A 24,631-nucleotide genomic window follows, 5' to 3' on the forward strand; every position below is an offset into this window, starting at 1 on the left:
ATTACAGTGACTACTGTTACAAGGGTAAATTGTTCACAATCTATCTCTGGAAGTGTTATCAAAAATACTTCTAGTGATGGACAAAGACAAAGTGTCCTTGCTGAATCTCTTAGATCAATCAGCAACTTGGACACTATTGACCATGATATATTGATGTGCTAAAAAGAAAAGGAGTACTTGTGGCACCTTAGACTAACCAATTTATTTGAGCATAAGCTTTCGTGAGCTACATCATCCGATGAAGTGAGCTGTAGCTCACGAAAGCTTATGCTCAAATAAATTGGTTAGTCTAAGGTGCCACAAGTACTCCTTTTCTGTTTTGCAAATAAAGACTAACACGGCTGCTACTCTGAAACCTGTTGATGTGCTGTGTACCCTAGCAGGAATGAACAGCAGCACTCATGAATAGCTTCTATCCTCCCTTTTCGGGGCATCCCACAGGGTAGTTGCATGTGATGGTGTAACCCCCACACTTCCTAGGTGTAGTGTTCTGTCCCCCCTGGTGGCACCAAGAGTACTTAGAGAAAGATTAATGAGTTTGCTCTACAGCCTATGCAAAGAGCCATATGGTTTTTAGCTCATGCAGTAGAGGTTCATGCACTGAACTCCAAAGGCCCCAGGTTCAAGCCCACCTGCTGACAACCGGAGTCTGACGTTACAATGGCTCATCTGCCTTAAGGATTCCCTTTTGGGTAGGACCCTACCAAATTCACAGCCATGAAAAATGTGTCAGACTGTGAAATCTGGTCTCTTGTTTGCTTTTACCCTACACTATACAGATTTCGAGGGAAAGACCAGTGTTTCTCAAATTGAGGGTCCTGACCCAAAAAGGAGTTGCAGGGAGTTCACAAGGTTTATTTTAGGGGGATTGCAGTATTGCCACCCTTATGTCTGAGCTGCTGCCTTCAGAGCTGGGTGGAGAGAGAGGCAGCTGCTGACTGAGGCCCCAGCTCTGCAGGCAGCAGTGCAGAAGTCAGGGTGGCAATACCATACCATGCCAGCCTGACTTCTGCGCTGCTGCTGGTGGCGACACTGCCTTCAGAGCTGGGATCCCAGCCAGCAGCTGCTGCTGCTCTGCACAGCTCTGAAGGCAGCACTGCTGCCAGCAGCAGCACAGTAGTAAAGGTAGCAGTACCGCAATCCCCTCCCTACAATAATCTTGTGCCCCCCTCCCACTTTTTTTGCATCAGGACCTCTAAAATTACAACACTGTTAAATTCCAGATTTAAATAACAAATGAAATTTACAATGTTTAAAATCCTATGGCTCTGACTTGACCAAAATGGACCATGAATTTGGTAGGACCTTACTTTTGGGGGATTCTGCAAAGCTTTATACTCTAACCCTTCCCCTCCTCTTCAGTGTGTATGTGAGGTTGTTGAGAGAGACATGGAGGTACTGCAACCCACACTTAAAGATTATATCTAGTGTGGTGATTGGGGAGTTGAACAACTCCCCAATGTCTGTGCAAAACTGAGGTTTGCATGAGATTGAGGTTCAGGCCAAATAAGACTGAGAATGTAAGTAGGCCATGTGAGGCAACTGGAAGAAATGGAAGGGGTTTGGCTCCCTTGAGTGGGGAAATACAGTTGCTGAATATTCCTTATATTTGTAATCAGCAGATTTTGATGGCTCCCCAGTGGCTTCTGGGTGTCCAAGTAGCAGCAGTGGCCAATAGTACTTTTTCCAGTCCCCACTTAGCAAGAAGTTTGCAACATTTTCATTTGGAATGGACCTCACTAGTTGCTATCCATGTCCTGGTCACCTTAGGGTTGGACCCCTAAAAGTGCTTTACATAAGGCTACATCTAAAGACCACTTGGAAACTTCAGCTAGCACATAGCATGATGGCTTGCTTGTTTAGTGGTGTTTCTTGGAGGCAGACATGACATCTGTATCCTATGATCTTTACTGGCTTCTAGTTTGTTTGGAGTGCAGTATGAGGTGTTGGTTTTGATCTATAAAATTCTAAATGGTTTGTGTTCTACCTATCCTTCTCATGTGATACCATTGTGTGGTTAAACTGAAGTGCTCGTGCTAACTGTCTCCTGGTTTAAATGAGAGGGAGCTAAAGGCAGGATATTTTTAGTGGGAGCCTGTGACTGGTCTGGCACCACAGTGCCCTTTGTGGCAGGGATGGACGAGATGGTCTGGGCCTCACCACTCCTATACTCCCATGCCCATCCTGTAAGGGCGTTCCAATGTGGCCCAATGGCCAGTCTCCCTGTGCTCGCCCCTTAGTCAGGGTAGTGGGACCTACTGGCTTGACTCCATATGTCACGCCAAGGATCAGGCGGTGTGGCCTGATGTCCAGGTCCACATGAATCACTTCCCACGTTAGGGCAGTGCGGCCTAGCGGCCCGAGTCCATACAATCCCCCTCGCAAGCGGGGTAGTGCAGCCCAATGACCTGAGTCCATATAACTCCTTCTCAGGTGGGGAAGTGTATCCCAATGGTGGGGGGTTAGGGGACCCAGGCCCACCCTCTCCACCGGGTCCCAACCCAGGGCTCGCCTATCATTGGGTTTCCCCTCACACTTAGCTCAGCGGGGATCCACCCGCACCATGCTGAGCATCAGTGCAGCTTTGATGCTGCCTGTCTCTAAGATGCCCCGGGTCACTTCCTACCCTCAATGTCACCTTCTCCACTCCGGGGGGGGGGGGCGGGTTGCGTGTCCTCCAGTCTGTTCCCTCTGGCCGAAACCTCCATCTTGGACGTCAGGTGCATCCCGGCTTGGCTGGCCCTTGATCCAGGAGCTTTAGCTGTCCCTCCTCCAGAACTGGCAGTGTGCTGCCTTCTCCGGTGGTCAGCCCAGACTGAGCACCTTTGCAAGGTTTTATACTTGCTCCCCAGTTGGAGCATGCCCAGCAGGGCTTCTGGGGCAGGGCTCCCTGTGCCAAGCAGGAAGCGATACCAGTGCGGGACCCCTCTGCCCTGTCACACATTTCCCCCCCCTCCCAACTTAAAACCGCGACTGGGGCAGATATCCCTCCTTCATCCTGACAACTGAACTTCGTAGTCGACAGGACCTATTCATCGGGTCACCTCGAAGGGGCCTTGCCACTTTGCCAACAGCTTGGATTCCGAGGCAGGCAGGAACAAGAGAATGCGGTCCCCCAGCTCAAAACTTCTCATCTTGGCACCTTTATTATAATGAGCCTCCTGGTTACATTGAGCTTTCACCAGGTTCTCTCGTGCCAAGGCTCCCAATGTGTGTAACTGTTCCTGTAGTTGGAGGATATATTGAATGGATCCTCTGACCCGGGTCTCCTGCTTTGCCCATGTTTCTTTCGGGAGATCTAGAATTCCCCAGGGTCTCCTCCCGTAGAGAAGTTCAAAAGGGTAGAACCCTGTGGACGCCTGTGGTACCTCTCTCATGGCAAAGAGGAGCTTATTCCAGTGCTGGGGATCGTCGTCCACAAACTTTCTCAGCATGGCTTTCAGAGTGCTATTAAACCTCTCTACCAACCCATCCATCTGAGGGTGGTAGACGGAGGTCTTCAGTGCATGGATATTCAGCAGATGGCATAATTCTGCCATCAATCTAGAGGTCACACTAGTCCCTTGGTCTGTCAGTATCTCCCGTGGCAGGTTGACCCAAGCAAAGATCTGTAGGAGCTCATTGGCAATGATCGGGACCATGGTGGACCGTAATGGTACCGCCTTTGGGTACCGGGTAGCATAGTCAACCACGACCAGGATGTACTTGTAGCCTGAGCTGCTCTTTTCCAAGGGTCCCACCAAGTCCAGGCCAAACTGCTCAAAAGGTGTTCCCATCACCAGCATAGGCACAAAGGGGGCTTTCAGTACCCCCTTCAGGCTGGCCTTCTGGTGCTCAGGACAAGAGGTGCAGTACTCCCGCACTTCCTGATGGATGTCCGGCCAGAAGAATCTCTGGGCCACCCGTTGGAGCATTTTCTCCCTGCCCAGATGTCTGGCCCAAGATACAGAGTGAGCCAAGTGGAGCAAGTTCCACCGGAACCACGTTGGGACCAACAATTGGCACAGTTCTTCTTTCATCTGGGGTTCCTGCACAACCCGATAATGTAGGTCGTTATGGATCTCAAAGTGGGGGCCTTGCTGGCAGCGTCTGGGCAGGTCTTCCTCCCCCGGGGCATCTGTCGCTTGCTCCCAGACCCAGCTGAAGGTGGTGTCTCCCCTTTGTGCTTCCAGGAAATCAGCATCGATATCCAACCATCCCTGGCTCTCCTTCACCTGGCTCTCAGCTAGAGCCAGTCCTCCTTCACCTAGCCCGCGATTCTCCGAGGGCCCCTCCAGGGGGGCATCTGGTGTGGCTTGGCGTAGTAACCCCAGCCTTTTGGCCCACCCCACGTTTGGCCGCACCGGTCGGTTACCCAATTCTTTCAGGAGTTCAGCGAAGCTCGGCCAGTCGCGGCCCAGAATCACAGGGTAAGCTAGCTTTGGAGCCACCCCCACCAGGCACCGCCCTTCCTGTTGCACCATCTCGAGCTGCACCCAGATGGTGGGGTGGGGCTTCACGTCCCCATGGATACACTGCAGGCATATGGGGGCCCCCATGGGGCCAGGGGGTTCTACAAGCCCCACCCAGATGACTGACTCACTACATGCGGAATCCACCAAGGCCATAGTCGGCGTCCCATTCACTCACTGGTATGATGATATTACCCAGTTCCCATCTCCGGGCTCATTGACCAGCGGCCCAAACCTGTCCATAATTACAATCCATATACGGGCATTCTCTCAAATTCCCTGTCTGCACTCATAACACCGCTCCCATTTTTTCTTCTCCAGGTGAGATGTCCTGGGGGATATCCTGTCTTCTTAGAGAATTGTCTTGGCTCTGAGGGGGGTTCTCCCCAGGATATCCCTTGCAGCGCAGGTCGGCGGGGTCCCTGAGGGTTGGGCGTATGAATGGGGGCTCCCCTCTTCCTGGGGCTGGGTTCCAGTCCCCGAAGATTCTCTTCCCCATTCCCCCCCCCACCCCCCCCCTTTGAGCCAGCCTTCTGTTCTCAGTCTGCAGCCAGGTAATCCTCCATTAGCGAGGTTGCCTCTGCGAGGGTCTTCAGGCGGTGCTGCTGTGCCCACTCCTTCCCCCCCACAGTAGGGAGGGTCCTGCAGGAACTGCTCCAGAGCCACCAGCTCAGCAACCTGAAGACTTGTCTGACATTCTGGCTTGAGCCACCTCCCAGCAGAGGTCACAGATTCATTGGGCCACAACTCGTGGTCTAGCCCCCGGCACGTATCGTTCTCAGCGGAGTCGCTGGCGGTGGGTCTCGGGGCAGATGCCAGTCTGGTCTAAGATGGCCGCCTTGACCTTGGAATAGTCCAGCGCCTCCTGCGGGTCGAGGTTACGGTAAGCGGCCTGCATGGGCCCATCAGGTAGGGGGCTAGTATAGTGGCCCAATGTGCGTGGGGCCACTGGATGGCAGTGGCAACCCTCTTGAGTGTCACGAGAAAGGCCTCGGTCATCCGCGGGCCCTATCTTGGTCAAGCACACCAGTAGCCCTCTGAGGCCCTCCCTGCCCCCCCCCCCAGCCACACCAGAGGAAGGACTTGGTGCGTGTCCTAAAAGTGCAGTCATCTGTTGGAATAATTGCTCCTGGCTGGCTTGTTTTTGGGTGGTCAGCTCCCTAATCAGCTGCTGCTGTTGCTCCTGCTGCCACACCCCCTGCAGTTGCTGTTGGGTTGCTAGTTGTTGGAGGAACTGTTTGTTGCTACTCATAGAATATCAGGGTTGGAAGGGACCTCAGGAGGTCATCTAGTCCAACCCCCCCTCAAAGCAGGACCAATCCCCAATTAAATCATCCCAGCCAGGGCTTTGATGCACAGCCTGTTGCTGCTGATTGTGCAGCAGCCACTTCATTAGCTTTTCTAGTTCCATCTTGAGCGTCTGGGTCCTTACGTCAGGCCCTGATCACTGCCCGCATTCTCCACCAATTGTGACAGGTCCAGCACCGCAGCACCCCTTTGTGGCAGAGGTGGATGGGGTGTCGGGGTTTCACCACTCCTATGCTCCCACGCCCGTCCTGTAAGGGCGTTCCAATGTGGCCCAATGGTCAGTCTCCCTGTGCTCTCCCCTTAATCAGGGTAGTGGGACCTACCAGCTTGAGTCCATGTGTTGCCCCGAGTATCAGACAGTGTGGCCCAATGGCCGGGTCCACATAAATCGCTCCCCACATTGGGGTAGTGCGGCCTAGCAGCCAGAGTCCATACAATCCCCCTCGCAAGTGGGGTAGTGCGGCCTAGTGGGTGGAGTCTATATAACTCCCTCTCAGGTGGTGAAGTGTATCCCAGTGGTGGGGGGGATAGGGGGACCCGGACCCGCTCTCTCCAGTGGGTCCCAACCCAGGGCTTTCCTATTGGCGGGGTTTCCCCTTGCGCTTAGCTCAGCGGGGATCCGCCTGCAACACGCTGAGCGTCAGTGCAGCTTTGACGCTACCTGTCTAAGGTGCCCCTGGGTCACTTCCTACCCTCCATGTCGCCTTCTCCACTCCTGGGGTGGGGGGGGTCCTCCAGTCCGTCCCCTCCGGCTGAAACCTCCGTCTTGGACGTTGGGTGCATCCCAGCTTGGCTGGCTCCTGGATCCAGGAGCTTTGGCTGTCCCTCCTCCAGAGCTGGTGGTGTACCTCCTTCTCCAGTGGTCAGCCCAGACTGAGCACCTTTGCAAGGTTTTATACTTATTCCCCAGTTGGAGCATGCCCGGCAGGGCTTCCTCTGCCAGGCAGGAAGGGTTAACCCCCACGATACTAGTGTGGGGCCACTCTGCCCCATCACAGAGCCCTTAACTCTGGAATGCCCTCAACCTACTGTGGCTTGAGGAGTGATGCTGGAAATTTAGTCTTTATAGGCTAGCATGAGGTAGAATCATAATTGAAATAGACTTTATTAAATGTGGGGTTTTTTATTATTATTTTACATGCATATATTGTGGAGCTGAGGATAGGCACCATTTGTCAATAGAAATATTTATAAGAAATAAACCATACTAGGGTGTTGTCAATAGATCTTTTAAAGAAGCAAACTTTTGTGAAAAGGAGATGCCTAATATTTAAACCACTGAAAGTGCTAGCTAAAAGTCCAGAGGAGAGCTATTCTGCACTGTGGTAATGGAGGATATGAGAAGGTGCTTCACCCTGAATCTGTGGGTACTCAGAGCCATATGCAGAAACTTGGCCCATCATGACAAATGATCTCAGTTTTCACTAAGTGAGCATCTGAGTATTATTTATGCTGACTCTCTCTCTGATAGCCACTGACCTCTTGGCAGTGAAGTATCTCTGAGTACAAATGAGTCACTTGAAGATGAGTCCAGGACTACTACCTTGTGGAGAGCACCACTTAAAGACTCTGTTAGTAGTGAAGCTGAATGTTTGTTTTTTTGCTGGATATTAAATAAACACCATGACTGAACTGCCACAGAATTGGACATCAGTGGTGTCTGAGTAGAACCCATCCTGCCTGAAAATCAGAGCCTGAAAAAGTCTCTTCTCAGTAATTCTCTGGGTCTTGATAAAGGACATGATGATGACCAGATTGGATAGCAACCATCGGCTTCTGACTTGTTATGATTCCAGGCCAGAAAATGTTATGTCATCTCTGATACTTACAAATAAAAATATACATTCATGACTGAGAGATGTTGGAATTAAGCAGCTGCTAGTGTTGTGAAGGCAAAAAGTCATCAAAACCCAACTTGCTGTTTGCTCAGCCATCTGCAAACAAAATCATGGTGATCTTCTGTAATGCAGAGGGTATTATAAATGACTACAAACAACTTAAATCTCTAATACTGGGGATTACTGCAACAAATGAATCCAAAGCAGAAGGCTATTAGTGAGAAGAGCACAGGCAAACTTCAGCGTTGTATGCTGATGTTTCACCAAGCATTACAGACCCAGTGGAATAGGAGGCTGTAGTGTGTGAATCCCAGGAGCTTCCAGAATCCATACACATCTTGATCCTATCTAACTTCCACCTGTTTCATTGATTACAATTAGAGATGAAACCAACTCAGTCTTGTCCCAATCCTCTGCGATTTCATTATGAGCTCAGGCCACATAAACAAATGTTTACAGTTGTTTTGGCCAATTTGTGCTGAGTTTAATACAAGTCTGGGCCAAGTTTGAGGGGAAAGATGGATTTTGGGGGTCATGTCATTGCTCTGGGACTTAGGGTTTAATTCCTGGTTTGGATGCAGACTTCCTGTGTGACTAAAATCTTTTTTTTTTTCCCCATTTTTAGAATGGAGATAACACTTCTTCCTTTCCTCCATGCTTTTTTTTCTTTATCTGTTGATTTAACTCAAAGCACACACTGACGCAAAACTGAAAAGCTTGCGTGAACTTGAAACTGCAGATTTTTCTAAGACTTCTCTTTTCTTGTGTTTCCACATTATCACAAGAGTTTAATATGAGGTTATCTATTTTCATCACCTGATTCATATGATTAACATTTTAAAATTCACTAGAATGCTCACACAGCCCTCTAGTGGCCTCCAGAACCTTGAGTTATTTAGGGAATTAGCCTGGATATCTTTTTAAATTTTTTTTATTGGTTTGGCAAGTATAGAATTTGAGTAGAAACTGGGGCAGATATGTTAAATATTAATGTAAAAAATCTGGAGTAGAGCTACAGTGAAAAATAAACTTTCTTTTCCTGTGTATTGGAAGTACCTCAGATAAGAAACTGATTATAATACACTGTGAACTGAACTAAAATATACATCTAAACCATTAAGTATATTCCCGGTCTCTTAATGGAGGAAAATATTCACCTTAGATAGAATTGGGCAATGAATTCAGAAGTAGTAGGCCATAAAATACTGTATTTCTTCATAAGCACAGCAATCAAGCTTTGTCTATTATATGCTATTAATTATTTTTACTAGGTTTATTTTAGAAAGTGTGTATTTCATAAATGTAATTTTAGAAAAGCATTTGTGTGGAATCTGTCAATACACAGCTTCAACAAATTATCCTCCTATGTAACATTCATAAGCAGCTTTCTGGTTTGACGTTTCTGAACATGAAATTCATGAGTACGTAGGAAAAGGCAATTTTTTTTCAGTCTTTTCATTTGTCTATTCAATAAATCAGTTCTAACTGCTTGGGTTAGACGTTATTTACTCAGAATAATTAATCTGTCTCTCTCTTTTTTTTTTAAATTTGAAGGCAACTATTAGCATTGGCAAAAATGGTTTGGTTTTTTTGGTCTTTTTTTCCTTCCTCTCCCCCCCCCCCCCCCCCGACAGCCAACATCCAGGAATTTTTGATGCTAGTTTGTTTATGGTTGTCATTTTAGGATGGTAGTTTACATGCACAAACTGAGACATCTATTTCTATTAGTTTTTGTGAGGAATATGCAGATTTGATCCAGAGCAAACTTCAGCATTTCTATCTGTGAACAGTTTTTCCTAGAGTTAAAATATCAAAATTCCAACCCAACAACAAATCCTCACACATGAATCATTCCAGCATTTAATTTTCTTTTTGCAAAGAATGCAGTTAACATGTAAAAATTAACTTTTGTTTCTGTGAAACAAAACATTCTCTGAAATGCTTCTGGTTCTACATGCAGACCCCGATAAACAGGGAGAACTGTAGGATCTTACTGTGGGGAGGAATTTAGGTTATTAGGAACTGGGGAACCTTTTGGGAAAGGAGGAATCTGTAGAGGAAGCATGGGTTTCACCTGACCCAAAATGTAACCAGATTATTGGCATGTAAAATTAAAAATGTCAGTTTTTTAAACTAAGGGCTGGGGAAAGCCAACAGGCGCAGAAGAGCATGCTGTTCAGAGAGAGACATCCCTTGGGGAGGCTTTATTAATGGGGATTCTTTATAGCCTAGTAAGAAGCCAAGGATCGAAGGTTATGAAGTACAGGTAGGAACTGAAGAGAAACAGTCAAATGAAAAGGAGTCCCATTCAATTATATCACATAATAGCAGACAGCTTAAAAAGTGACACATGTGAGAAGTCTAAACACTGAGATGGGTAAACTTGAGTGCCTGATACTTAAGTGAGGATATTGATATAATCGGCATCGCAGAAACTTAGTGGAATGATGATAAACAATGGGACATGGTAATACCAGAGTACAAAAAATATAGGAATGACAGAGTAGGTCATGCAGGTGGAGGGGAGTGGCACTACATATGAAAGAAAGCATGGAGTAAAAATCTTAAATGAATCAAACTGTACCATAGAATCTCTAGGGATAGAAATTCCATTCTTGTATAATAAGCAGTAGGAATATACTACCAGCCACTTGACTGATTGCAAAATGCTCTGGGAGATTAGAGACCTGTGATATAAGAACGCAGGATTTCAACTAGACCCATATTGACTAGGTACATGTCACCTAAGGATGGGATGCAGCGAGAGTTTTTTGGTACCATAAATGACTGCTGCTTGGAGCAGCTGGTCCTGCAACCCATAAAGGGAGAGGGGATTCTTGGTTTAGTCCAAAGTAGAGCAAAGGATGAACTGCTTGGTAATAGTGACAATAATAAATTTAACAGCCTTGGTGGGGGGGAGGGAGCACACCAAAGAAGCCCACCACAGTAGCATTTAACTTCAGAAAGGGCAACTACAAAAAAATGAGGAAGCTAGTTAAATGGAAATTAAAAGGTACAGTCACAAAAATGAAAAGCCTACAAGCTACATGGAAAGTTTAAAAACACCATAATAGAGGCTCAAGTTAAATGTATACCCCCAAATAAAAAAAACATAGTAAGAGGACCACAAAAGTGCCATCATAGCTACACAACAAAGGGGAAAAAATAGAGGCAAAAGAGGCATCCTTCAAAAATTGGAAGTTTAAATTCTACTGAGGAAAATAGAAAAGAGCATAAACTCTGGTTAAGTCGAGTGTAAAAGTATAATTAAGCAGGCCAAAAAAGAATTTGAAGAGCAACTTGCCAAAGACTCAAACTGACAGCAAAATATGTTTAAGTACATCAGAAATAGGAAGAGTTCCAAACAATCAGTGGGGCCACTGGACAATTGAGGTGCTAAAGGAGCATTCAAGGGAGATGAGGCCATTGCAGAGGAGCCAAATTAATTCTTTGCCTTTTTTCAGTGCAGAGGAAGTGAGGGCAATCTGAGCCATTCTTTTAGGTGACAAATCTGAGGAAGTATTCCAGATTGAGGTGTCGATAGAGGAAGTTTTGGAACAAATTGATAAATTTAAACTGTAAGTCACCAGGACCAGATGGTATTCACCCAAGAATTCTGAAGGAACCCAAATATGAAATTGCAGAACTACTAACTGTGGTATGTAACCTGTCATTTAAATCCACTTCTGTACCAGATGACTGGTGGATAGCTAATATGACATCAATTTTTTTAAAAAGGCTCCAGGGGCAATCCTGGCAGTTACAGGCTGGTAAGCCTAACTTCAGTACCAGGCAAATTGATTGAAACAATAGTAAAGAACAGCATTATCAAACACCTAGATGAACACAATATGTTGGAAGAGTCAACCCAGCTTTCCTAAAGGGAAATCATACCTCACCAATCTGTTAGAATTCTTTGAGGATGTCATCAAATGTGGACAAAAATAATACAGCGGATATAGTGTATTTGGCCTTTCAAAAAGCCTTTGACAAGGTCTCACACCAAAGGCTATTAAGCAAAATAAGCAGTCATGGGATAAGAGGGAAGGTCTTCTCATGGATCAGTAACTGCTTAAAAGACAGGGAACAAATGGTCAGTTTTCACAGCTGAGATAGGTAAATAGTGGGGTCTCCTAGGGATCGGTACTGGGATCAGTGCTGTTCAAAATAATCATAAATGATCTGGGAAATGGAGTAAACAGTGAGGTGGCAAAGTTTTCAGACAACACAAAATTACTCCTGATTCATTAAGTCCAAAGCTGACTGTGAAGAATTACAAAGGGATCTCACTAAACTGGGTGATTGGGCAACAAAATGGCAGATGAAATTAAATGTTAACAAATGCAAACTAATGCACATAGAAAAACATCATCCCAACTATACATACCAATTGATGGGATCGAAATTAGATATTGCTACTCAAGAAAGAGATCTTGGAGTCATTGTGGATAGTTCTCTGAAAACATCCACTCAATGTGCAGTGGCAGTCAAAAAAGCTTATAGAATGTTAGGAATAATTAGGAAAGTGATAGATAATAAGACAAATATCCTAGTGCCACAATATTAAATCCATGGTACACTCACACTTTGAATACTGCATGCAGTTCTGGTCACCTCATCTCAAAAAGGATGAGGTGACCAGAATCAGAATTGGAAAAGATATAGAGAAGGGCAACAAAAATGATTGAGGGTATGGAACAGCTTCTGTATGAGGAGAGATTAAAAATACTGGGACTTTTCATCTTGGAAAAAGACCACTAAGAGGGGATATGATAGAAGTCTATAAAATGGTGAATGATGTGGCAATAGTGAATAAAGAAGTGCTATTTACTCCTTCACATAACACAAGAATCAAGGGTCACCCAATGAAATTAAAAGAAAAGGAAGTAGTTCTTCACACAATGCACACACAACCTGTGGATCTTGATGCCAGGGGATGTTGTGAAGGCCAAAACTATAACGGGGTTCAAAAAAGATTAGGTAAGTTCTTGGAGAATAGGACCATCAGTGGCTATTAGCCAAGATGGTCAGGGATGCAACCTCATGCTCTTGGTATCCCTCGTCTCTGATTGCCAGAAGCCGGGACTGGACAACGGGATGGATCACTCAATGATTGCCTGGTCTGTTAATTCCCTCTGAAGCACCTGGCATAGGCCACTGTCAGAAGACAGGATACTGGACTAGGTGCACCATTGCTCTGACCCAGTGTGGTGGTGGTTATGAAAAGGGAGAAAACAATTGATACTAAAATTATGGAATATTTAGAGTCTCAGGAAAACTTCTTGACTAAACCAAGTCCGTGATTTTGAAGTTTGAAATTTGCAAAGTCAGTGGGTCTGAGAAACTATAAAAATATTTTTTCTCCCTGCCTCTTCACTTTCTGTTCCTTGCTGGGACAAGAAGAAGGAATACCAAAATACTGTTACAGAAATTACTCAGGTTGTATTTTTGAACATTCTTTATCAAGGAAATTCATGGAAAATCCTGGGTTTGTTTGACTTTTAGAAGGCCAAAGAGGTTTGGCTATATTTGAATGATCCAAACCTCTGAATGACATGATGTTTATCCATCAGTATGTTAAACCTAAAGAAGATATTAGTATCCCTTGAATCTAAATTATTTAACAAAGACTTCTGTGCAGTTACAACTCTTCACTGGATAATGGCCAATTCTTCCCTTTTTTCATAGAAACCATCTTAAGTATCTTGGATTTGGTAGATGCCCTATTTAATGTACAGGGAGAAACTGAAAGAATTAAGAATTCTGAGCAAAGGTCCCTAATAAACGTAAGCTGGAGGCCTTTGTGTTCCACACTGAATAAATGCATATGGTAAGTGCTTTGAATGGAGCCAGGAATGAAAGGGAATGATCTGCTGTCTCTGCTTGAACAGATGTTTAGATGAGATTTTGTGGGGAGGGGGACAAAAGAGAAAAGGTTTAAAGATCAAAGATGTTTTAGACCTCAAAGCTGGAAGCAAATGTAAATCTTAAGGTAGCAATGCTTATGCTCTGATGTAACTGATTAGTAAGAAATGTAGCTCAAAAAAGTCACCGTTGTAATCTTTTGATTCTAATCTAAACTATTGCCACAAAATGAATGCCCTTGACTAATTCAACAGAGCCACAGTAAAGAAAATGGAAAGAAATTAATAGAAACCTCTCTTGAGATCAACCTGTCATAGAAACACAGCACAGTATCATTATAGGTTGTTAATGGCTCGCTGAACAACGGGTTTTCTTTTATCCTCGAGTCTTCAGCAGATCCAAAGGAAACAAAGTACTGAAGGACCCTGTATCAGCATGTCATGGGAGCAACATGAAATTAACTAAACAATTTTTGTGTGTGTGAATAAAGGTCATCCCCTGAAATTTCAGTGGCCTCAGAATAAAAGGTAAAACTATAATGCTGTCTCAAACCATGTCCCATGCATTTCTAAATAAGCAGCAGGGAAGACTTCAAGTGCCAAGGTCCTGTCTTCATTGTCAAATATAGGACCTACGTGATTAGAAAAGTAGAAGAATATTCTTTGGTAGGGAATGCGATATCGTAAATGAATATATTCCCATATTATCAGTGGGCCTCAAATTCATGATGCCAGAGCTAGAGATAACAAACTTACTCATTAATTATGTTAAGATTTTATTTATAAGGAAGATGCTTCATTTGGGTAAATTGTGCATGTGCTGAGTTACAAAAAAGGTCTCTAGCTGTCTATTTTAAAATAGTAGCTCTAGAAAGCCACCTTAACACAGATCTTATTTTAGCTGGACAAATCTGAATTGTAATTTTGTGGCTAATTTAGCCAGAAATAATTGCTTGTACTTATTTGCTTAGGAACTGGAATGTAGAATCCTGGTGTTTCACATATTTCAATCCTGGTGTAGTTTTCTGTGACATATGAGATTTGATGGCGAAATTTGGCTCTCAGTACTAGTGGAGAAAGATCCTGATCCAAAACCCAATGAAGTTGATGGGAGTCTACAGGGATCAGACCCTAACTCCACTGAGGCCAGTAGAGTTACTTTTAACTTTCAGCACACAGACTATGGAACAAATTCTTATCTGTTGTGATGAATTTCAGTTGTATAAAGTTTTGGGTCAGACAATACTGCTTATTTCCTGTAGAATCCCATGCTGGAGGCAGACCTTTGTAATAAGTAATTAGTTCATCCTAAATTAGTTGTTTAATGCTTTAACATATAAAGAAATAATAGCACAGAGACTCAATAATAGTGGTGCTGACCATACTTTATCACTACATATATTTCTTCTAATGGTCCCTCAGTGACCATAACCAAGATGGTCAGGGATGAAATCCCATGCTTTGGGTGTCCCTAGCCTCTGTCTGCCAGAAGCTGGGAGTGGATGATGGGATGGATGACTCAATACTTGCCTGTTCTATTAATTCCCTCTGAAACACCTGGCAGTGGCTACTGTCGGAAGACAGGATACTGGGCTAGATGGACCATGGCCATTCTCAAGTAGATCACAAATGGTCTTGACTGAAGAAAAATAATTTCAAGATTTAGCACTCAATTTAAAATCAAACTGTATACTCTGATTAGAGAACAGCCATTTCTAGCCTCCACTGCAGGGTGAAAAACAAAGAATGGGAGGGCTTTGCCAAGTCAGTGTGGGGAGCACCATTGAAATGGGGGCATATAAATGTTTACAAGGAGACCAGATAATTTGTGGCATGCACTGCATCAAAGGAGAAGAAAAAGATCAATCTTCTTTAGAACAAGAACAGAAAGTCCCATATGCTCTCACTTCTTGAAAACATCTTTCTCAATGCATGTAAAGGTTGGAGTGTATCTTTTATTATTTATTCCTGGCCGGGAGTATGAATATATCTCAGGTTGGAGAAGTACTTTGTGTTGACTGGCATGTGTGACTGGAGTGAGACAAAGACAGGAGTATGGATATTCCATTGTTTGCTTCCTGTGACTGAATGGACAAAAGCATTAGAATGCTGGAGAATCAGTTTCATAGACATCCTGGCTTGAGGGACAAATGTAACCAGTGTCTTCCTGGGAACTAAGAAGGAAGAGCGAGAATTTTAAAAGCCCAACAATAATAGGTGATTTGACAAGTCACAGTTATAACCACAAAGATCATTCCCATAACATCTGAGAAAATGAAACCTGCTTGGAGCCCCCTCATCAACACATATACACCCTCAATTAAAACAATGCCCCTGATAGCAGGCAATATAATCTGCATTTTATTTCACTCAGGAGCAAAATAACAAATTACTCAGGCCTGCGGCACTCATGAGTGATATGGGCCGTGTAATATCCTTTCCATTGAGTTTCCTATTATTAAGCTTGAAATAAGGAGTTCAGAATTAACTGTGACAATGATTTTATCTAGTGTTAGCATCACCATTAGCATTTGCAGTTTACTGCTAATAAAACTTTAAATTTGCTATTACTTGTAATAACCTTCTTGCCACCTTAGTTGTAGAAATTAGACAAAGAACACTGCCAAAATGTGGCTAATGAAATTTTCTAGAAGCCTGGCAGAGCTGGCTAGTAATACTGACCATTATTTACAACCTGATAATACAATAAGGTATGATATTCTGGTCTTCAGCTGATGAATTTGAAGCACCTGTTTCTTATACCAGGCATTAGTGTCCACTGTTCACATGTGCAGCTGACCAGCAGTACCTGTATTCACTGTCAGGTGGGATGTTTAATTATAAAGATTGTCTTTGCCACCTGACAGTTCATTTTCAAAGAAATATGTATGGGTAAGTAGAGTTAATTTAACAATTGTCCAAAGACCTTGTGATGGAATCAGAGTTAATGATGAGCAGGCCCTGTCAGTATTCTCCCTCCCTCGCCAAAAGTCTGGATATTTACGGTGTGTTATCCTGATATCAGTTATACTGGTGTAAATCAGGAGTAACTATACTGAAGTCAATGGAGTTACCCTGCAGTGAAACTAGTGGTAGTGAAGTTAGAATCAGACCCACAGTATCCAAAACTTTGTCTTATCCTTTTAAAATCTTTTCCCATCCATAGCTTTTCAGATGTCTTGGGTGAAATCCTGGCCCCAGTGAAGTCAATAGCATTGAATTCAGTAGGGACAGGATTTCCCCCCCTATATGTCTACACAATCTAATCCGAAGCACAGACCGTTTTTTAAATATGAGTGGAATTCACATAGGATTTAATGATAGGCATACCACTGAAAAGTCAAAGGCCAAACACTTGGGGTTGGTTCTGGGCTAGTCTACGCCTGTGTGACTCCACTTATATGTGATTTACGGTAGTGGAAATGAGAGACTAAGGACTGCTAGGTGCTAACTTGTAGTGGCAAGCAGCATCATATCTGAGGAATAGTACCCTGAGGCATCATAACCCAGGCAACAACTAGGGACTAGAATGCAAGAAGAGTAAGTGACTGAGCCAGTGGCAATGCTAATGTAGCCTGTATTTCTGTTTGTTTGTTTTTTTTTGGTTTTTTTTATCATCTCTCCCTCACACACATCATCACTTTGGGGTAATTGTCCTTGTTGATGAAGGAAAAAGCGAGTTTGTTGGAAAAAAATTGCTGAAGCATGATAGGATGTTTCAGGGAAGAGAATTCAGGTGGCTGAATTGAAGCTAGCTCAGAGCTGAGAATGGAAGACACAAAAAGGATTGGTCAGTGGAGGTTCAGGCACTTCTCGCTGCTAATCTACAATATCACCACTACTCAGCAACATACACAGTAGGCTGAGCAGTTATGGGGAGAAAATTTACGTTTAGATGGTCCCAAATCAATTGTGAAATTTGAAGTGAAGTTAAGGAATTGATATATATTAGGTATTGCACTTTCCTTTTTGATCGCTCTTTCGCCCACTTTCTTAGGCTTCTAATTTGGGTTTTGTACCTGAGAACTGTTTTCAGCAGCAACTGTCCATTTTATCCTCCATTACAACACCTCATTTGAATGCTCCCAAGGGTTGGCTCGCAAGGATACTGTTGTGGTAATGATGCAGTACGCCACATAAAAATATGCGGCTTCAATGCTTTGAGCAGCTGCTGTAGTTCTTAGTCTGTTTTATTCTCCAACATACTAATTTTTTTTCATTTTTAAATAATGTAACTAAGTTGCTCAAAAACATGACTCTGCCTGGATACCTAGCCTCATTATCCTGATACATCATCACAGAGCAATCCCAGCAGTGATGATGATGATGATGAGAGGTGTAATATATTATCTTACAAAGTTCTGCTGTTGCTCTGCTCAGCACTGCTGTCTAGAAGCCAGCACTCCCAGCAGCAATGTGCTGATAGAAAGTGGATGTAAATGTTGATAGATCAGCTTGGATGCTTCTTGAGGGATTCCTCAACTGTGAAGAAATATTTAATTGGAGGGGCAGCAATTCCAGCCCTGGAGCTCTGTTAACGCTAATATGCATAATAAAAATACATTGTAAAATATTACAAATCTCTTCTAATTGGCACAAGGCAATGCACTTGTCATACTCCCAGGTTCAAGGGACAGCTCTGAATTCTCCTTTGAAATCACTTCAGGTAGAGCTTGCTTATGATCTCTGACATGGTGTCAGAGAGGGGATAGAAAGCTTTGTCCTTGGTATTTTCACATGCAAAATATGTCTTTCTCGTTAAGAAAACCCCCTATGTCCTCTGCTTCCTCCGCAGAGGAGAAGAGTGCTGGGGGAGAGGTAGGGATGTTAGCAACATTTTATCACTCATATTAATGCATCCTGGATTTCCAACAGTTTTACTCTATGTAAATCTTTCAGTCAAAGCACATGGGAAATCAATGGGACTATTCACATGTGTGAATTTGCAGGATCAGGGGTGAGTGGGAGCAAGTCAGCCCTCAGGTACACCCATGCAACCTTGGAGAAATCACTATACTCTGGCCTATGCACATTTCTGCTTTTTAATTAAAAGATCTTTTTCTAGAGCTGGGAAAAGCAGTATTGAAAATTACCATCAACACTACTTTCAGATCTCTCAAGATCGGACATAAGTCTCCAGTAATTTTTTTTCTTTTTGCAACAGTTTTCAAAATAGGTATGGATCTTTATAAATTGTTATCTGCATGGTATATATGTGGTGGTTTTTTTCTATGCAAGTGGATACAACCCTTCAAAATATATTGTGTATCTTTGAATATCTCACCGATGCTCCCACATATTAATCTCCTTCAGAACTAATCCTAACATTCCAAACCTCTGAGCACCTTCAACCAGCTGCCATTTAAATAGAAAAATCAACGTGACAGATTTTTTCCCTTCTTTCCCCCAAAGTGTGACATTTCTACTCTAAAACTAGTCAGATGGAATGGGTGGTGATCAGCCCTGCCCAAGTGGGGTCTAATATCCTGTAGCCAGAGCAGGGCCAGAGAGGCCATTCCTAGAGCTCCAGCTCTTGGAGGGTATGATATCTGAATTTTAGCTTTCAATTTAAAAAAAAAAAACACAACCCCTCATGATTGTGAAGCAAAGCTTAAAAACGTGAACCAAGTGTAACCAGCAAAGTGTTGTCTCAGTCTGCCTCAATAGTTCTGAGTAGTGTAAATTACACTGAGTTTCATCAGGATGTTAATTCCATGACCTCCTGCTATGTGGAGCTATCATCATAGCAGAAGACTCTGTGCAAGGCAAAAGTGCAGCATACATACTCACCCAAGCAGGGACACCATGGCAACTAGGGAATATACTACCCCCTTCTGCACCCCCCCACCTGTTTCCAAAGGGGGGGGCTCTATTGTTCCCAAGGGAAGGAGGGACCCCAGCACTTCTGGGGAGGAGCCCCCATGCACCTGCCACTGGAATAATAAACAGAAAGATTGAATGGTCTCGAGGCCTCTAATAATAGAAATAGGATGAAGTTTAATAATATGAAATGCAAGGTCATGCACGTAGGGACTAATAACAAGAGTTTCTGCTATAAATCAGTGGAAAGTGTGACAGAAGAGGAAAGAGACCTAGGTGTGCTGGTCGATCACCAAATGATTGAGCCACCATTGTGATGCGGCTGTGAAAAAGGCAAATGTGATGCTAGGATGTGTTACATGAGATCGAGATAGAGAAATGTTAATGCTATTGTACAAAGCACTGGTAAGACCTCATTTGGAATACTATGTACAATTGTGGTGAGCCATGTTTAGGTTTGGAAGGACTTTTGTTGGCAAATGTTGTAAAGATTTTAACCTCCCTGCCCCCCTGACAAAAAAATATTGATAATCATTCAAATTTGCAAATAGGCAAAATAAGAAAAATGATGCCTGAGATCTTATCAGAGTTTAAGGCTACTTACTTTGTATGGCTTGATGTGTGATTTGACAATTTGTGTTTTAATGATCATAAAGCTTAAACTTTTTGAATCTCAACATCTAGTGTCATTAAATAATTTTTGTCTGATCCCTCATAGTTTCCCGCAACTGTGAAAATTTAAATTGAAAAAGTGCTTAAAAATAAACATCAATATTATCTGTCAGTTATCAAAAATAAGTATAATTGTGCCAAGCCTACCCATGTTCAAGAAAAATAAATTCAAATTGGAACAGGTGCATAAAAGGGCTACAGGATGATCGGGGAGAAAAGAGCCTTCCCCATGAGAGGATGGCTTGTTTAGACTTGCAAATAGATGTCTGAGGGAGAATATGATTGCTCTATAAATATGTCTGGGGGTAACCACCCAGGAGGGAGAAGAGCTATGTAAGCTAAAGAAAAATGCTGGCACAAGAGCAAATGGGTATAAGCTGTCCACAGATTAATTTACATTGGAAATTTAGTAGAAGGTCTCTAACCATCAAGGGGGTGAGGTTCTGGAACAGTCTTCCAATTGGAGTTGTGGGGGCAAATAATCTAATTAGCTTAAAAATAGAGCTTGAGTGGGATTGTAAAATGCGATTGCCCAGGGAGGAAGAAGCAGAGAAGGCAAGCTGGTGGGATTGGCAGCGCTGGGGTCCCTTCTGATTCATGTATTATGTTCCTAAAATCTCATGCTTCAGGGCTTCAGCTGTAGGATCCAGAAGGAATTTTCCCCCCAAAGTAAATTTCTGTCTGCTTCCTCTGAAGCATTAGAGAGGGCCACAGCTGGAGACAGAACATTGGACAGGGTCGGCTGGTGATCTGAGACAGTACTGAGAATTCTTTCTCGGGTTGATAATTGGTTGGTGTCTGTTATTGACATGCTCAGGGTTTAATTGATTGCCATATTTGAGGTTGGGAAGAAATTTTCTCCCAGATGAGATTGGCAGGGACCTTGTAATTTTCACATTCTTCTGCCGTGTGGGGCATGGATCACTTGCCAGGATCACTTGGGTATATTTCACTAAATCAGTTTCTTGCCGTTGCAGGGGCCTTGGACGTTGACATAGCTCTGTCCCTCTTGTTCTTTGCCTGTGGCACATGCTAGTGGAGTTTCTTGAGGGCTGTAATTCTGTGAGCTAATTCTGGTTGCTGTGCTTGGTGTCAGCTAGATTTGGTCTCCATGTCTTTCACCATGAAACAAAACTGCAAAACAAGCGCCATTCTCTCCAGGTGGCTTGTAACATCCGGGATAAAATTCCACCAACCGAAGGGTGGAGGCAGCCCAGAGGCAGACCCCTTATTATGTGGGTTCATCAAGTCTGTTCCCATGTTGGACTCTCAGGCCATCAAGTCTTCACGGTTGCGCAGGAGTGGACCAAATGGCGAATGATCGCTACGGCCGACTGTCTGGCTCAGCGTTGAAGAGGAAGAGAAGAACTCTGGTTGTTGTGCTTGGTATGGGGCTGGCTAGTGTTGTGTTGTGGCATGTGATTGCAGGAGGTCAGACTAAATGATCTGGTGATCCCTTCCGGCCTTAAACTCTGTGACTCTAAATGGGGGACAGGGCTATGGTTTAGGGGTGGGATCATGAGCACAGAGTCATGGGGGGCCCAGTCTTCATTGTATCCCTAGGGCTTCTGGTTGGCATAATCTGGCCCTGAGACTCAGAGCTTCATACCATTTGTAGTATCCTACTGACAAGCAGAGTGGTGTCAAGATAAACCTTTTATTATGAACAGAAACGAGGTAACTCTCTTTCTATTACTCTGTGCGGCCTATGACTACCCTGTCTTGGGTTTCTTTGTTTCTGCCTCTCTAAGAAATGTATCCTAAGAAAGCAAAGACTGCATCTAGGGTGTACACAAAGTGCGGCCATCTCTTCATGGGAGAATAACATGAGACGGAAAGGAGTCCAGGAGAGCTGGCTGTATTTTAAAGAATCCTTATTGAGGTTGCAGGAACAAACCATCCCGATGTGTAGAAAGAATAGTAAATATGGTAGGTAACCAGCTTGGCTTAACAGTGAAATCTTTGCTGCTCTTAAATACAAAACAACAGCTTACAAGAAGTGGAAGATTGGACAAATGACCAGGGAGGAGTATAAAAATATTGCTCAGGCATGCAGGAGTGAAATCAGGAAGGCCAAATAACACCTGGAGTTGCAGCTAGCAAGGGATGTTAAGAATAACAAGACGGGTTTCTACAGGTACATCAGCAACAAGAAGAAGGTCAGGGAAAGTGTGGGCCCCTTATTGAATGAGGGAGGCAACCTAGTGACAGAGGATGTGGAAAAAGCCAATGTACTCAATGTTTTTTTTCGCCTCTGTCTTCACGAACAAGGTCAGCTCCCAGACTACTGCGCTGGGCAGCACAGTATGGGGAGGAGGTGACCAGCCCCCTGTGGAGAAAGAAGTGGTTCGGGACTATTTAGAAAAGCTGGACGAGCACAAGTCCATGAGACCTGATGTGTTGCATCCGAAGGTGCTAAAGGAGTTGGCGGATGTGATTTCAGGGCCATTGACTATTATCTTTGAAAACTCATGGCAATCGGGCAAGGTCCTGGATGACTGCAAAAAGGCTAATGTAGTGCCCATCTTTTAAAAAAGGGAAGAAGGAGGATCCTGGGAACTACAGGCCAGTCAGCCTCACCTCAGTCCCTGGAAAAATCATGGAGCAGGTCCTCAAGGAATCAATTCTGAAGCACTTCGAGGAGAGGAAAGTGATCAGGAACAGTCAGCATGGATTCATCAAGGGCAAGTCATGCCTGACTAATCTAATTGCCTTCTATGATGAGATAACTGGCTCTGTGGATGAGGGGAAAGCAGTGGATGTGTTATTCCTTGACTTCAGCAAAGGTTTTGATATGGTCTCCCACAGTACTCTTGCCAGCAAGTTAAAGAAGTATGGGCTGGATGAATGGACTAGAAAGCTGGCTAGATTGTCGGGCTCAACGGGTAGTGATCAATGGCTCCATGTCTAGTTGGCAGCCGATATCAAGTGGAGAGCCCCAAGGGTCAGTCCTGGGGCTGATTTTGTTCAGTATCTTCATTAATGATCTGGAGGATGGCATGGATTGCACCCTCAGCAAGTTTGCAGATGACACTAAACTGAGAGCAGTGGTAGATATGCTGGAGGGTAGGGCTAGGATACAGAGGGACCTAGACAAATTAGAGGATTGGACCAAAAGAAATCTGAGGTTCAACAAGGACAAGTGCAGAGTCCTGCACTTAGGATGGAAGAATTCTGTGCACTGCCTCAGACTAGGGACCGAGTGGCTAGGCAGCAGTTCTTCAGAAAAGGCCCAAGGCCTTATGGTGGATGAGAAGCTGGATATGAGTCAACAGTGTGCCCTTGTTGCCAAGAAGGCTAACGGCTTTTTTGGGCTGTATAAGTAGGAGCATTGCCAGCAGATCGAGGGATGTGATCATTCCTCCCTCTATTTGGCATTGGTAAGGCCTCATCTGGAGTACTGTGTCCAGTTTTGGGGCCCACACTACAAGAAGGATGTGGAAAAATTGGAAAGCATCCAGTGGAGGGCAACAAAAATTATTAGGGGGCTGGAGCACATGACTTATGAGGAGAGGCTGAGGGAACTGGGATTATTTAGTCTGCAGAAGAGAAGAATGAGGGGAGTTTTGATAACTGCTTTCAACTACCTGAAAGGGGGTTCCAAAGAGGATGGATCTAGACTGTTCTCAGTTGTACCAGATGATAGAACAAGGAGTAATGGTCTCAGGTTGCAGTGGGGGAGGTTTAGGTTGAATATTAGGAAAATTTTTTCACTGGGAGGATGGTGAAGCACTGGAATGGGTTACTAGGGAGGTGGTGGAATCTCCTTCCTTAGAGGTTTTTAAGGTCAGGCTTGACAAAGCCCTGGCTGGGATGATTTAGTCAGGAATTAGGTCCCGCTTTGAGCAGGGGGTTGGACTAGATCTCCTGAGGTCCCTTCCAACCCTAATATTCTATGATTCTATGATACATTTCCTGGAGGACTTACTCTGTAGCATATCTTCCCTTTTTTAGATCCCTTTCTAAATTACTGACTGAACTAAAACACTATTAAGTTAAAGTATGAAACTATTACACATACAATAACTAATTTAACGCTTCAGGTTGCCGAAACACAGCCCTAAGGTACTCGATCACACTCTCTTAGGGCATTTCAGCAATTTTCTCAATCTGTGTTGCAAACCCTCTTTAGTCAAATTCTTGTGTATTACAGACTATTCAGTCTCGTGGCCAATGACGGTTATTTTGTGAATTGTTTTCAACCTGTATGTCTGTTCTCATTTCAATTGGCAAAATTGTCAGGTGTCTTGAGCAGATGATTACAATTCCCTCATAAGATTTTGCTTTCATCTGTGATCATGGAGTATGAATGAGGTGACTCCTCTTTGATCTCTGTAGCTTTGACTGGCCAATGCATCTTGCCAAGTCTTTGTTTTCTAACTGCAGAAGAGGTCTTGCTCCTTTATTGTAAAGATTTATCTGATTGTACTTTCCCAATCTTTTCCTAACTCTCACAGGCTGGCTGGTCATCCATTGTTTTTTGACTCATGTCTGGTGATCAAGTATTTACACATCTGTTGTAGCGGAATGCAGCAGGTGACTTTTTCCATTGCAGTGATGTAGCTCTATAGTACAGTAGTGCTAACCGTGAATCTTCCCTTATATTCATTGCTTTTCTGAGCCAATTCTTCACTTTATGTACTCCACAGTCTGCTAATCCATTGACTCTCCCAGCCCT

Source organism: Lepidochelys kempii, chromosome 8, assembly GCF_965140285.1.
Source record: "Lepidochelys kempii isolate rLepKem1 chromosome 8, rLepKem1.hap1, whole genome shotgun sequence".
NCBI classification, from domain to species: domain Eukaryota; kingdom Metazoa; phylum Chordata; order Testudines; family Cheloniidae; genus Lepidochelys; species Lepidochelys kempii.